Consider the following 16196-nt stretch of genomic DNA (forward strand, 5'->3'; position numbering starts at 1 on the left):
GCTGGACCATAAAGAAGGCTGATCACCGAAGAATTGATGCTTTTGAATTATGGTGCTGGAGGAGACTCTTGAGAGTCCCATGGACTGCAAGAAGATCAAACCTCTCCATTCTGAAGGAAATCAGCCCTGAGTGCTCACTGGAAGGACAGATCCTGTAGCTGAGGCTCCAATACTTTGGCTACCTCATGAGAAGAGAAGACTCCCTGGAAAAGACCCTGATGTTGGGAAAGATGGAGGGCACAAGGAGAAGGGGACGACAGAGGACGAGATGGTTGGACAGTGTTCTCAAAGCTACCAGCATGAGTTTGACCAAACTGCGGGAGGCAGTGGAAGTCAGGAGTGCCTGGCGTGCTCTGGTCCATGGGGTCACGAAGAGTCGGACACAACTAAATGACTAAACAACAACAACAATAATGTATGTATCATCAACTAAATGTCTGCCCCCTTTAAGAGGAACTGCTCCAGGAGAGCTGATTCAGAGGTGTCACCTGCCTGGAGAACTTGATAACTGATCTATGCCCAGGCCTCGCCTGAAATAAAGCTTTTTTAACCACTAACTCGGTTTCTACATGCACAGCTGAAGACAGCACATGGTGTCAGAAGTCACGGCCACCACAGAGCACTATGAGAAAAGTGCAAACCATGGATTCATTTGAAACTGGAAGCATCTCAGAGAAGTGGGCATGGCAGAAGCTGTGAATGGAGCCGATATTTGTAGGACCAGAGACAGTTTTAAGCGATCTGCAACCCCCAAAGCTGTTCAGTTTCAAATAGGTATTGATCAAAGGGGCAGGGGCATCTGCAGAGCTTGGGCCTTTAGTGGTAAAGCTTACAGAAACAGCAAAGAGAGACCCAAGCAGGCTGCTTGAACTGTTGTAGGCCTGCTAGAAATATTATTACTAGCAATAGCAGCAACAACAACAATGTGAAAGAAGGCCCTTACCCATGACTTCAAGCCACTGAACCAGGGTGGAATACCAGCGGTGCAGAGAAATTGTTTCTCAAAGGTGACTTTTGACAGGTGGGTGGTGCTGGCACCTGTCAATCATCTAATGTCACTATGACATTGAGTGACATTGCGCTGATGATCCGATGTTCCCCTACCATGGCCCACTGATGCTCGTTCTTAATTCTTTTGCCTTTAACTTTTGTTTTCCTCAGCAGTATATACATGATTGGCAGTGCCTGCAGACCTCGTTTTTAACCTGCCACGTTTAGGCCCTGCCCCAGACTTGACATCACATATGACATCATGTTGGCATGGCACAGCCAAACTATCCTAGTGTGCCAAATGGGGAAGCCTGAGAAACTCATGGGTCGGAGGTTTTACACCCCTGGTGTACAAGCTTTAAACTCTACATGCATAACAAAAACTGCTGGCTTCACTTTGTGTCTCCCCAATTCATTTTTTGCCAGTTATTTTTATTGATATTCCATAACTTTTAACAAGTTGTCACCAAATTAATACAAACTCAATACAAATTTAAAAGTTGACTTCCCACCCACCTCAGATGTCCCCTCTGTTTTCCTCCCTCCTTTGCTGCCCCCAATAAAATAACTTTTCCAACTAGCATTTCAAAATACATTCATGCCTTCTCCCTATGTTCATTTACCAATTTTTGCTATTGCTTTTATACATTGTTATAACCTGTCCTCAAAATAATCGATTAGAGCAAATCCTCTTCTATCTATCGATAATAATCATTCAACAATTTTCAAACATTTCCTTCTGATACCTCTTGAGTAATGCTTTGCCTGAGAAAACGAGATCTTGCTTTCTCCCAGACAAAATACCGTACACACATTCCTCCCTAACATGGCCTTGAACCTTGCTGTCTGACATCTGGCCCCAGTAATCTACAACTCAGCCTCACTGGTGCAGCATGCAGAGGGTGAAAATAAAACCCCTAGAATATTTTTTGTATAAATATATAATATACATCCCCCCCCAACGCTGCCAATCTCCCAGCATCACCCACCCTTCACATTTCGCCAAATTTTAATCCTCAATTTTACATACAACCAAGTCAAATGTTTTTAAAACCCACAATTATCAGTTGCTCTCATTGTACATACTGAATGCATCACTTACGCTTCTGGATATTTAATGTGGAGGATTAACGAGGCATCGATAAGAAGCCAGGAGGCTGACGGAGTTTCAGCACGTGACAGCTGGAGAAGAAGAAGAAGAAGAAGAAGAAGAAGAAGAAGAAGAAGAGTTTGGATTTGATATCCCGCCTTTCACTCCCTTTAAGGAGTCTCAAAGCGGCTAACATTCTCCTTTCCCTTCCTCCCCCACAACAAACACTCTGTGAGGTGAGTGAGGCTGAGAGACTTCAGAGACGTGTGACTGGCCCAAGGTCACCCAGCAGCTGCATGTGGAGGAGCGGAGACACAAACCCAGTTCCCCAGATTAGGAGACTACTGCTCTTAACCACTACACCACACTGGCAGCCTGCTGTGTGGCTGGTGAAGTTGCGAATAAGAGAAATAATAATAATACCCCAGATTTTCTTTGAATAAAGGAGGTGAAGCCACAGGTCTGTCCTCGGCAGGCAAAACACCATTGACACAGATGAGAACTGTGTGATAGCGCATGGCCTGTTGCTGACGCCCAGTGCCCTTCCCCCAACAGACTGCAGAGGACCTTGACTTTCTACATCCGGCTTCCTCAACCTCGGCCCTCCAGATGTTTTGAGACTACAATTCCCATCATCCCTGACCACTGGTCCTGCTACCAAGGGATCATGGGAGTTGTAGGTCAAAAACATCTGGAGGGCCGAGGTTGAGAAAGCCTGTTCTACATCCTTCCTCCCTATCCTCCTCCTCTACCTTTGCTGTGTTTCCCCTCTCCTTACCTTCCCATCAGGCCTAACCTTTGTCTCATTGCTCTGATGACTTTGCATCCCTGCGGCTAGTTAGGATAAGAATCCATCCACATTGCTGGTTCAGAACAGGGATGGCATCTTTCGAGTGAGAAAGAGATGAACAACAAAGACATGCCAAGTCCTACCTGGAGATGCTGGGGATTGACTCTGGGGCCTTCTGCATGCAAAGCAGATGCTCAACCACTGAGCTGTCACCAAACAAGGGCTGGGGAAGAGGACATGGCCTTGGTTTGGCCTTGTCCTAAGGCCTGCCTGGGGGAGGGACTGCAGCTCAGTGGGTAAAAAATGTGCTCTGCATGTTGAAGGTCCAAGCTCTGGCATTTGCAGGTAGGACCGGGAATGTCCTCTGAATGTCCTGGACAGCTGCTGCCAGTAAGTGCAGACAGTACTGAGCCAGAAGGGCCAAAAGGCCTGACTCAGGACTTATGAGAGAGCCAGTGTGGTGTAGTGGTTAAGAGCAGTGGACTCGTAATCTGGGGAACTGGGTTTGCTTCTCCGCTCCTCCACATGCAGCTGCTGGGTGACCTTGGGCCAGTCACACTTCTCTGAAGTCTCTCAGGCTCACTCACCTCACAGAGTGTTTGTTGTGGGGGAGGAAGAGAAAGGAGAATGTTAGCCGCTTTGAGACTCCTTCGGGTAGTGATAAAGCGGGATATCAAATCCCAACTCTTCTTCTTCTTATGTCCTATGTTCCAGCTTCCTGTGAATTGCATCAGGGGGGTGGGCAGCAGTCTGAGTTAAAAGGTGGAAGCAGACTGAAATAACAGGAACAAGAACCCATGAAGCAAGTCAAGACTATAGGACAGAGCAGGAGTTCAGGTTGAAAAGCAAATCAGAAGCTGAGAAGTGTCCAACACATTCTGGATGGCTACATGTTCCCCATCCCTGATCAGGGAAACTGAACAAATGAGGGTGAACCAATCAGTAGGTGTGTTCCAGAATGCTCTTCCAACCAAAATCTGTGCCAGAACTTCAGAGTTCCAATCATGGCAGAAACATTTTTGGAGCAGACCCAGGAGGACCTGATGGCTTTCCTGCAGGTACTACTCTGGAAACAGCTGTGCTGCTACATCATTGCCACCTTGAGGCATGCTTGGCAGGGCCTAACACAGCGCCAGATTCTACAATCCACTCCAGCCATGTTGGGGATGTGGGTTGGGCCAGCCCAAGGCATTTTGCTGCCTGCAGCAAAGGTGGTGCCTCTAGCAGTCCATGTGCAAAAGCTAAGGGGGCTGGCAGTGAATCTTACTTCAGCACTGGCAACAGGACAGAACTCTTCACCCAAGGCATTTTGCTGCCTGCGGCGAAGGTGGTGCCTCTAGCAATCCATGTGCAAAAGCTAAGGGGGCTGGCAGTGAATCTTACTTCAGCACTGGCAACAGGACAGAGCTCTTCACCCAAGGCATTTTGCTGCCTGCGGCGAAGGTGGTCCCTCTAGCAGTCCATGTGCAAAAGCCAAGGGGGCTGGCAGTGAATCTTACTTCAGCGCTGACAACAGGACAGAGGTCTTCACCCAAGGCATATTGCTGCCTGCGGCGAAGGTGGTGCCTCTAGCAGTTCATGTGCAAAAGCCAAGGGGGCTGGCAGTGAATCTTACTTCAGCACTGGCAACAGGACAGAGCTCTTCACCCAAGGGCATGGGGCAGGCAGCGGAACTTGTACAGCAGGGATCACTCTCTTGTTATTGCCATCTGTTGCCAATGACAGCTGATTCAGCCTTCTTAGTTGAAGGGCCAGCCCTGAGTGCAGGATTTGTTAGGGTGTGAAACCTAAGACGCTGGCAAGTTAGCAATGTCATGTGACTTTAAGTAGTCAAGCTCGTTAAGTTGTTAAGTTGCTCAGTATATAAAGAGTGTTTGTTTTCTCTGCCTGCGGGGCGTGAAGCAAAAATGTCTGAAAGCTCCGGAGGTGTTTCTGTTATCTGTCTGCAATAAACCTGTCTTTGGAAAGACAGGCTTCCCTGTGTTGTTATTTCTTTGCTGCTGAGACTCTGAAGCTTGTACTGCAACAAGAATCTCTGCACTGGACTTAATTAATGCTCTGCAAAGAGAACTGTTGCTGGTTGCGCAGCGGAAGCGTTTACTGGGCCAGTACACAGACTCTCTTAGGTTATGGCTCCTTCTACGTTTCTACAACTGTATTGTGTGCAGAGAAAGTGAAAGCAGCTTTCGGATGAGAGAAGACCGGCTTGGTCGTAAATCCAGCTCTTAAAGGAACTGAGAGGCTGCAGAAAGTTGAGAGAGCTGCGTAAGTGAAGATTTACAGCTTCATTAGCTGCAAAAGGCTAGCTTGACCTCCCGTTGTGTTTTTATTTTGTTAATAAAAACAGAGGACGGTGGTAGGTTGCTAGTGAAGAGACGGAAGGAAAAGAGTTTAAAAGGCTTCAGAGGAGGCTGGAGGCGTCTGAAAAGTGAGTAAAACAAATCCCAAGGGGAAAGAGAAGCAAGGGCACACAGAGGGAGTAGCAGCAGACCCCAAGAATGGCAGTGGAAAGTTTCCAGGTTCCCTTTACAAAGTTGAACTCTGCTAATTACGTGCAGTGGTCTAAGAGGGCTCAAGTCTGGTTGGAAGCCAAAGAAGTGTGGGCTGACTATGTCCAGAGGCGAAAGCCGTTTGTGGCTGTTGCAGCAGATGCCACAGCAGAGCAAGAGGCTGCTGCACATGCTCAGAACAGGGAACATGATAAAATGGACACTAAAGCTAGATGCATGTTGATGGTATCGATAGACGATTCCCAATTACCTCATGTGGAAAATTTAAGTTCTGCATTTGAAATTTGGGAAGCTCTTAGGCGAATTCACCATAGAGCCACCATAGAGCGTGGGGGAACTAGCAGGCAGAGCTGTAAGGAAGCCTCACAAGTGTCTGCTATGGCCAGCAAGTCATGTTTTCGATGTGGCAGCAGGTTTCATTTGATAGCAAAGTGTCCTGAAAAACAACAGGAATTTCAACAGTCCAAGGTCAGTTTCCGGAGCTACAGGGGAAGACGAAGTGAGAACTACAAGAATCAACGATCCAGAGGGGGAGCAGGTGCTGATAAGGGACTATCTGCAATGGCAGCACAACAGAGTCCTAAAAGGAGCCAACAAACCTTGAAGTGGATAATTGACAGTGGAGCCAGTCACAGTTTAGTTCCAGCGACATCTAGTGGCAGCTTGAAGAACTGCAAGACATTACCAGTTGCAAAAACTGTGACTATAGCAGACAATAGTAAACGGGAAATGAGCCTTAAAGGCACAATTTATGTTAATTGTTTGCAAACTAACCTTCCTGTTTTTGTTCTTCCAGGAATGAAGAATGGACTTTTGAGTGTGTCATGCCTGGTAAAAAGTGGTTTTAAGGTTGAGTTTGAAAATGATGTGTGCACCATTTCGAAACAGGGGAAGGAGCTAGTTAAAATTCCCTGTGAAGATGGGCTTTTTGTTTTGGATGAAGAGCAGTTAGCAGCAGGTAGATGTTCAACAGGTGAAGCGCAAGCTAAGTGTGTAAATAAGGCTCCTCATACAGGTTGTGCACATCTACTACACAGAAGGTTAGCTCATATATGCTTTAAGTATGTAAGCAAGATGCCAGATTTAGCTGAGGAGTGTAACATTAAACCCTGTCCAAATTTTCTGGATTGTTGTGCTTGTAAACATGCTAAGGTTAAGACATGTAACTATCCTAGATCTGACAGAGTAAGCAAGAAACCCTTTGAACTTGTGCACACAGACGTGTGTGGCCCTATGCCAGTCAAATCGCTTGGAGGTGCGAGATTTATGCAAATTTTGGTGGATGATTTTTCAAGGGCTAGTTGGGTTTTCTTTCTGAAAGAAAAATCGCAAGCAGCTTCCATCCTGATGGATTGGATTGAAGAAGTCGAATGTAAATTTGACACCAGGGTGCGTAAAATACAATCAGATCGTGGTGGGGAATATGTGAACCACACGCTGGAGACGTGGTTAAAAAGGAAAGGTATAGTTCATAGACTTACCAATCCCTATTCACCACAGGAGAATGCAGTTGCTGAAAGAAAATTTCGAACATTACAGGAAGCCATTGCTGCTTTGCTGTTTGATTCTGGACTTCCACAGCAGTTTTGGGCTGAGGCTGCACTGTATGCGAATTATACTTTTAACAGAGTGTACAATAGCACAGTAGGCAACACTCCTTACTTTATGCTATTTGGGAAAAAACCAAAAATTGATCATCTAAGAGTTTTTGGATGTCGTGCTTATGTGCTGGTGCCTAGGGCACAACGTAGGAAAGGCGATCCTAGATCTAAAGAAATGTTTTTCTGTGGTTATCAAGCAAACACAAAAGGTTGGAGATTTGTGAATGTAGAAGGCAATCAAACGAAAATCACAATCAGCAGAAGTGCGGAATTTTGTGAACAGGATGGTTGGAATAAAATTCATGGAAATCCTGACATACTATTTGACGTGGTGAACAGTAACAATGAAACTCAGGCCCCAGGGCAGGTATTAGTTCCAGAACAGGCTGAGGAATTTGAGTCTGAGGACAAGGGTGAGAAATCGTTTAGTTCACCCAAGTCTGTAAAGTCAGAATCTTCTAGCTCTAAAAGTTCACCTGTACAGCAAGAAAGACCTGTAAAGTCAGAATCTTCTAGCTCTAAAAGTTCACCTGTACAGCAAGAGAGTGTAAAGTCAGAATCAGAAAGTTCTTCAACTACTAGTGACAAACAGGTGACGACTAGTGATTCTGGGTCAGAGGGGGAAACTGAAGGAACATCACAGGAACTGTTAAGGCGTTCCAAGCGTGCCAACAAAGGTATACCTCCTGAAAGGTACCAAGCTATTAGTGTTTGGGCTGGTTTGGCAAATTGCGAACCTGAAAGTTTTGAGGAGGTTGAGCAATTACCCCAGGAGGAGGCCAGTAGGTGGCGTGAGGCCATGCAAAAAGAGTTGAATTCTATGAAAGAACTGGGTGTGTTTTCCATCACCAAACTGCCAGAAGGTACCAAGGCAGTAAGTTGTAGGTGGGTGTACAGGATAAAGACAACAGCGATGGGGAAACCAGAGTACAAAGCAAGGCTTGTAGCTCGAGGTTTTACGCAAAGAGAGGGGTTACATTATTCTGAAGTCTATGCGCCCACTTCAAGGAGTGAAACCCTACGGGCACTATTAGCAGTTGCTGCTCAGAAAGGGTTCAAAGTGAATCAATTTGATGTCTCTACAGCTTATCTTCATTCAGACTTGGCTGAAGAGCTCTATATGGAGCTTCCGCCAGGATTGAAAGTTGGTAAATCAAATCAGGTATGGAAACTACATAAATCTATTTATGGACTCAAGCAATCTGCTCATAATTGGAATGAGTGTTTGAATGACGTTTTGGTAGGCATTGGTTTTAGCAGGAGCAAGGCTGACAATTGCTTATATTTCAGAGGTTCAGGAGATGCTCAAGAATCTTTGCTTGTTTATGTAGATGACCTGATTTATACTTCAAAGACACAAGAACAAGTAAAAAAACTAGCCAAAGAGTTAAATAAACACTTCAAAGTTAAGAATCTTGGTGATGTAAAGGTCTATCTTGGTGTTCAGATAGATAGGACCAAAAATGGCAGTTTTCTACTGAATCAAAAAGGCAAGATATTGCAAATGTTGAAAAAGTTTGGCATGACAGAGTGTGCAGGTGTTAGAACACCAATGGAAATGGGTTTTGTAAAAGACAATGAGTTCAAGGATAGTGCTGAATTCAAGCGTGCTGAAATCTTTCAGTCAGCTCTGGGAAGCTTACTTCATCTTTCGCAATGGAGTAGACCAGATATTGCTTACGCTATTAACTTACTCAGCAGAGAAGCTTCAAAACCTAGTGTAAATGCATGGAAAGGAATTCAAAGAGTGTTAAGATATTTACAATACACCAAAGATTTTTGCCTTGAATTATCTTCTGAAGGACAAGCACAGATTATTTGTTGGGCAGATAGTGATTGGGGAAATTTAAAGGATAGAAAATCAGTGTCTGGCTGTGTAATAAAATTTGGTAACTCTCTGATTGGGTGGAGATCCAAGAAACAGAACCTGATTGCTTTGTCGTCAACAGAAGCTGAGTTCTGTGCCTTATCTGAGTTATGTAGAGATCTAGAATTTTACAAATGCTTGGCACAAGAGATGTATGAAAATACCATCACTCCAATCACTGTATGGGGTGATAATCAACCGTGTCTTAAGTTAGCACAAAATGGGCAGTTTAAAGGTCGTACAAAACATTTGGATATCCGCTTTCAAAATGTTTGTCAAACGGTAAAAGCAGGAATTGTTAAATTAAATTACTGTCCCAGTCATGAAAATCAAGCTGATGGTTTTACAAAACCGCTTGGGTTTCAGCGGCATGAAAACTTTTGTGAAGAAATGGGTCTGAAGTAATTTTGTTTTTTGTATTGCCAGCGAGAGGGGGTGTTAGGGTGTGAAACCTAAGACGCTGGCAAGTTAGCAATGTCATGTGACTTTAAGTAGTCAAGCTCGTTAAGTTGTTAAGTTGCTCAGTATATAAAGAGTGTTTGTTTTCTCTGCCTGCGGGGCGTGAAGCAAAAATGTCTGAAAGCTCCGGAGGTGTTTCTGTTATCTGTCTGCAATAAACCTGTCTTTGGAAAGACAGGCTTCCCTGTGTTGTTATTTCTTTGCTGCTGAGACTCTGAAGCTTGTACTGCAACAAGAATCTCTGCACTGGACTTAATTAATGCTCTGCAAAGAGAACTGTTGCTGGTTGCGCAGCGGAAGCGTTTACTGGGCCAGTACACAGACTCTCTTAGGATTCTGGTTTCAGGAGTTTGCAAGGATCTTGGAAAAGATGTAGGTTCTTGTGGGCATGACAGATGCCCCCTTGTAAATCACTTGGCTCTTTATTTGCATACAAAGAAGGATAACATTCATTCCTCAAAGCAGAAATGGTGCATAAACAGAGTGAGCAGCTCACACAGCCTGAGACAGAATGTCCTTCAATTATGGATGATTTGCCTCCTTTGGGAGCTGCTCTGCATTTTTAACGTGGGAGAAAGTGGCAGTAACTTGGAGCAGAAAATATGTTCCCCCATTGACCCCAATTACTAATATGGCCATGCCAGGCTTACAAGTTATACCGCAGAGCTTCAAGCAGAACTCTGCTTAATATGTTGAGTGCATCTTTATAAGTCTAACAATATTGGAATCAGCGAATACAAAAGAGGCAGCCCGGGAGTTATAACATTAGCAAATGCGGCGAAAGCTTCCACAGAATTGCATTACGGGCACACATTTATGACTACCAAGTTCAATTTAGTCCAGCTAGTGATTTACGACCAAAAATCATTTATTTTCCCCCCCTCTCACTAAGTGTATAGCAAACATACGCTAAAGGAAGCAAAAGAAACCAGGTCATTCTTCACGCTTGGTCTGTCTGCTGGTTTTAGACCTGGTTACCTAAGGTGGCAGACATGAGGCTGCATTTGGATGAAACAATAAGCCACAGTTTAGTGTTAGAAGAACAAACGTAGCTTCCCCAGCATCGTGGACTTCAGAGACTCTTCTCCAGCAGCAAAAACTCTGACAAGGACCCTTCATCTCATCTGCTAAAACCTGGGGAAATGCCACTCTCCTGAGATGCTAAGTGATGTACGTCTAAGGATGGGAAAGTCCTGGGAGGAGTTCATCAACCAGGTCATCATTGTTCCAACCCTCATCTCCAAGAAGGGGCAAGAGACTGCAGACATGATGTGGGCTCTGTAAGAGAGCCTGCTGCAGCATTTGAGAAAGAGGGAATTTCCAGAAGGACTTCCCTGGTCAAGCCACAAGTTGTCCCAGGCTGTGATAACAATGTCAACCAACATTTGATGATCTCCTTCTACCGGTCCACAATAGAAAGTGTCATTTCAAGCTGCATCATGGTGTAGTACGCTGGTTTGACATCAACTGATAGGAAGTGCCTACAGAGGATGGTGAATACAGCACAAGATATTATGGGCTGTCGTGTGAATCTGCTGGATGACATTGCGGGATAACGTTGTGTCAGGAGAGTGAGGAAAATTATCAGGGATGATTCACACTTTCTTGATCTCCTGCCCTTGGGCAGAAGATATAGAAGCATGATTAGTCGCACCAACAGGGTAAAGAACAGCTTCTATCCATGGGCTGTTAGGCTGCTGAATGAAAAGATAACAACAGGGCAACTGACTTTTGGGTTTGGTGGGTGTGCGTGAGTAAACGAGGGGAATTAAGACTAAGAGAGCTGAGTGGGGGGTGCTCGTGTAATCTCACTGTATACAAGTTGTACAAGTGACAATAAAGTATTTCAATTCAATTTCAATAACTTGCCTCCTACTGGCAAGGTTGCTAGCCATGGTCCTGAACTCATATCAAGAATCTCTGGGAGAGCACTAACTAGGATCCTGAACGTGCCTTGCTCCAGATCAGCACCAACACACCACCTTACTCCATGCCTGAGCATGTTCACCCTCCCCATTCCTTATCCGCTGTGACTGTAATAAAGAGACTGGATGCTTTCATTCCAGTTTTAGATTAACCACAGTTTAGCATGTTGTCCACAACCTAAATTATGGTTAATCCTAGCTGTGGCTGGTGGGTGGGTGGGTGGGGAGCCAGCTTCATAAACTATCACTTGAAATTGACTTGTTTGAATAAGCCATAGTTAAGATTAACCATAGTCTGTCTGGGTCCTAACATTGCCACTAGCTGCAGTTATTGAAAAAACAGAAGTTTGCTCACTCTTACAATGCAAAACTTTGGTTTAGCTTGTTAGTCCTCACGTCAGTAGGCAAGAAGTTATAATGCAATTTAGCTTTACCTTTATAATGCAGTTTTGAATGTAATTTGCTGGATACCTACAAAGTCCATGGAAATCATAACTCCAGATTCAATAGGATTGATTTTCTATTGCTCTATAAGGTTATCCATGATCTATGCCAATCTTCTCCAACCTACAGATAGGTAGCCGTGTTGGTCTGCCATAGTCAAAACAAAATAAAAAAATTCCTTCCAGTAGCACCTTAAAGACCAACTAAGTTAGTTCTTGGTATGAGCTTTCGTGTGCAGGTATCTGAAGAATTGTGCATGCACACGAAAGCTCATACCAAGAACTAACTTAGTTGGTCTTTAAGGTGCTACTGGAAGGAATTTTTTTATTTTGCCTTCTCCAACCTGATATTCTTCTGGTGTTGCTGGACATCAGCTTCCAGCAGCCTGAGCCAGCACAGCCAATGGTTAAGGATGACTGGAGATGAAGTCCAACAACACCTGAACATAAGTATTTCATATTTGTAATGTTGATTTTTCCTGTTGTTATTTTATTTTCATGGTGATGTAAGCTGCCTTCTGAGGGCTATGCTCTGAAAGGTTGCCTAAATAACTACAACAGCAATAATGACTACTAATCATGATGGCTGTGTACAGCCTCTGGGATCAGAGGCCTGGTCAAAGAAGAACGTTTTTTGCTTGCTGCCTAAAGATGTACAATGAAGGCACCAGGTGAAGCTCCATGGGGAACAACTGCAGAAAAGGTCCATTCTCATTTTGCCACCCTCTGGGCCTCTCGTGAAGGAGGCACATGAAGAAGGGCCTCAGAGGATGATCACAGAGTCCAGGTTGGTTTATATGGGGAGAAATGGTCCTTGAGGTATTGCGGTTCCTAAGCCATTTACAAAGGTCCATATAGTTAAAGCCATGGTTTTCCCAGTAGTGATGTATGGAAGTGAGAGCTGGACCATCAAGAAGGCTGATCGTCAAAGAATTGATGCTTTTGAATTATGGTGCTGGAGGAGACTCTTGAGAGTCCCATGGACTGCAAGAAGATCAAACCTCTCCATTCTGAAGGAAATCAGCCCTGAGTGCTCACTGGAAGGACAGATCCTTAAGTTGAGGCTCCAATACTTTGGCCACCTCATGAGAAGAGAAGACTCCCTGGAAAAGACCCTGATGCTGGGAAAGATGGAGGGCACAAGGAGGAGGAGACAACAGAGGACAAGATGGTTGGACAGTGTTCTCGAAGCTACGAACATGAGGGAGGCAGTGGAAGACAGGAGTGCCTGGCATGCTCTGGTCCATGGAGTCAAGAATAGTCGGACACAACTAAATGACTAAACAACAACAAGGCATTTATACAGCTGGATGAACCAGTGGGGTGGGAGGTGGGGTGGGGGTGGAGAGACCAGACATTTCACCTTCTATTTGCTTTCACTACAGCCTGTATATGGTGTGTCTCTGAAGCAGGTGGACTGGTATTCAAAGTGCAAGACATTTGCAACCGTATTCTGCTCCTCTCATCCCTTCTACTTTCCTTGTGGGAGCTTAAGACAGATAACCTTTTAATAGTAATCTGAAATGCAAATAGAGCGAAATCCACTCCGAGCATATCCCAATATTTGTGAATGGTTTTAAACAAAGTAGCTTTTTAAGTGCCCCATTATTGGTCTGGCATCTAAGTGTGTACTCTTGGTGCTCAGAGAGGAAGTAATATTAACAGAATGAAAAGGTCAGAAAATTGTAGGAAATTCTTTTTTAGACTAAATACGACTGGCACTCCAAAATCTCAGGACACATAGCGAACACCGGTGGTTTGTTTTTGTTGTTTAACTATCATATTTTGGGACCCATGATAGGCTAAGGTATGCATGAGTAAATGCTCAGTAAATGGATCAGGATTAATTAACACCTTACTCCACAAGTAGTCTCATTAGCTTTCCTGTCAACATGGGGAAAGCGAGCAAACTCTGTACTTTTAACAACATGGAAAAGTTGGGCAAGTACTTACGTCACAAAGTAAGCTGGTACCAAAAAAAATAAAAATTGGCCTTTTCATGACCTTATGGGAGTTTCTTTTCTTTTAAATATAACCTTTGGTTCCTGCCTTCAAATATTCCATTTTCTCATTTGGCTGTCTCGCCTTTGGAGTATAAGTTCATTGTCTCAAACCATATTTAAAGAGATTGGAAAAAAAAGATTCGGCTCTGATGTTCCCCTTTCTCTCTTCTTCAGCCTCTCACTGTTCTCAAAAGTCTGTTCCTTTCAAGGAGGAGTTTAAGCATCAGTCAGCTTCCATAGCTCGGACACAGCTTGAATAATAGAATGGTAGAGTTGGAAGGGACCCTGACAGTCATCTAATCCAACCCCTTGAAATTCAGAAAGCTCAACTAGATCATACATAACAGATGACCATCTAACCCAGGGCTTCGCAAAAAAATTGAGCCACAGGCCAGTCCACTGTCCCTCAGACCTTGTGGCGGGCTGGAGAAGCAGTACAGGCGAGGTGGGCAAGTAGTCCTCCTCCCAACCCCCCAGCCCCAGCCCCAACCACTGTGCTTATCTTCCCAGGGGCTGCCGCCGCCACCACCACCGCCGCCGCCACTGCTGCTTCTCGTGGGTAGGCAGAGGGAGCTCGTTCACTCTGCTCTCTGGATCACAGGAACACCAGGGCAGCGGCAGCAGGAAAATGAGTGGCGCAAAAGGGCTGGCTCCTGAGAGGGGCTGCTTAAAATGGCACTCAGCCAGCTCAGCCCAGCCCCCTTCCTCCTCTAGGCAGGGCGGGGAGAAGCCAGGAGGAGGGAGGGAGGAGGCACCGCTGTTGTGTGTGAGAGGGAGGGGGTAAAAATCAAATGGCGCTGGGGGGGGGAATAGCACAGCCCAAATGAACAGAATCCCCATGCCGATCCACGGAAAGTCCGCGGGCCAGATCCTGTAGGCAATTGGGCCTGATCCGGCCCGTGGGCCTTAGTTTGCCGACCCCTGATCTAATCACTGCTTATATGGATTTTACATAAAGCTAATTCTAGGCAAATCAGTTATCTTCTGACTGGCATGGATACACAATGCTTAAATAAGCTTACCCATCTCAAGCCTTTTCACCTCAAAGCCTGTGACATAATTGTCTCAGAAAGTGCACAATAGATAGGTTTTGTCCATAAATGCAAATACATTTTCTCCTCCATCCCTAGATTTGATGCTGTTGCAATCCTTTTCCAAGCATTTAACAGTGTAACCCTATGCATTGAGTTCCTTGGGGCTTTCCCCCAGGTGAGTGTGCATAGGATTGCAACCTTGGTTTCCTTTTGCACTAAAGTAGCAGTTTGCATCCATATAGGCTATGTCTCATGACCCACTCTTGTTGAGCTCTTCCGCCCCACAAATCATTATGCCATTGTTGCTTAGACATCTGCAGCTCTTTTATCTGCAAATTGAAAATGAGCCCCTGTTGTGAGGTAGGAGCAACACCGGATATTGTAATTTTGCTGTCCTTACCTGATTTTGGTGCATTGCCCCCTTAACGGAACAGTGCTGGCCCAATTACATCATAAGTAGCCCAGAGCTCTACATTGTTAAAGGAGCAACACTTAAATGTGCTTATGCACTAGTTTATGCATGCCAAAGGCACAAATCAATTTGCTTACAAAGAAACAAAGCAGGGTGACTTGACCTGTTTTGAAAAATAATAGAAACAGATCAAATTTTCTTAAAAATATACTGCATTAAAACAGTTCAGTATATAACATATTAAAGACTAAAACCTTAAACCTTACTGAAACATACTAAAATAAAGGACCCAGTGTCCAAGGGTGAATTAACAGGGTCTGTTGTTGTTGTTTAGTCGTTTAGTTGTGTCCAACTCTTTGTGACCCCATGGACCAGAGCATGCCAGGCACTCCTGTCTTCCACTGCCTCCCGCAGTTTGGTCAAACTCATGCTGGTGGCTTTGAGAACACTGTCCAACCATCTCGTCCTCTGTCGTCCCCTTCTCCTTGTGCCCTCCATCTTTCCCAGAATCAGGGTCTTTTCCAGGGAGCCTTCTCTTCTCATGAGGTGGCCAAAGTATTGGAGCCTCAGCTTCAGGATCTGTCCTTCCAGTGAGCACTCAGGGCTGATTTCCTTCAGAATGGATAGGTTTGATCTTCTTGCAGTCCATGGGACTCTCAAGAGTCTCCTCCAGCACCATAATTCAAAAGCATCAATTCTACTTTCTTTAGCCTTCTTTATGGTCCAGCTCTCGGTCTTGGTCTAGTCCATCTCAAACAACAACAACAACAACAACAACTGAAAGTGCCCTATCTAACCATCTGTCATGGACTGGTTGGACCCAGAGGAATGATGGGAAGAACCAGCTGGAGAATCCACAATGGAAGAAGGTTCAGAGCCTGGGAATTGGTGGTGGGACTATGATGAGTGGTCAGAGGGAGAAGACTGGGAGGAGGAGGTGTCAAAAGCTGAAGAGGTAACAGGGCTGTGAGAGGGGGGAAGTCTGTGGCAGAGAGAAGTCCAGAGGCAGAAGCTGAAGCAGGAGAGGGGGACGAGACAGGCCAAGAGGCAGAGAGGAGTCAGGCTGGTGAAG

The 16196-nt window shown here is 45.0% G+C and overlaps 1 long non-coding RNA gene across 1 annotated transcript in view; it reads left to right on the top strand.

Moving 5' to 3' along the window:
• LOC310827216 overlaps nt 1-16196 on the top strand; it is a 114696-nt gene continuing 98500 nt past the window's right edge. Inside the window, exon 1 of the long non-coding RNA XR_014556220.1 lies at nt 1-415. This is a non-coding gene — a long non-coding RNA (uncharacterized lncRNA). The remainder of the gene's footprint in view (nt 416-16196) is intronic.

The sequence above is a fragment of the Podarcis gaigeae genome, assembly GCF_964106915.1.
Source record: "Podarcis gaigeae genome assembly, chromosome: 11".
In the NCBI taxonomy this organism is placed as follows: Eukaryota; Metazoa; Chordata; class Lepidosauria; order Squamata; family Lacertidae; genus Podarcis; species Podarcis gaigeae.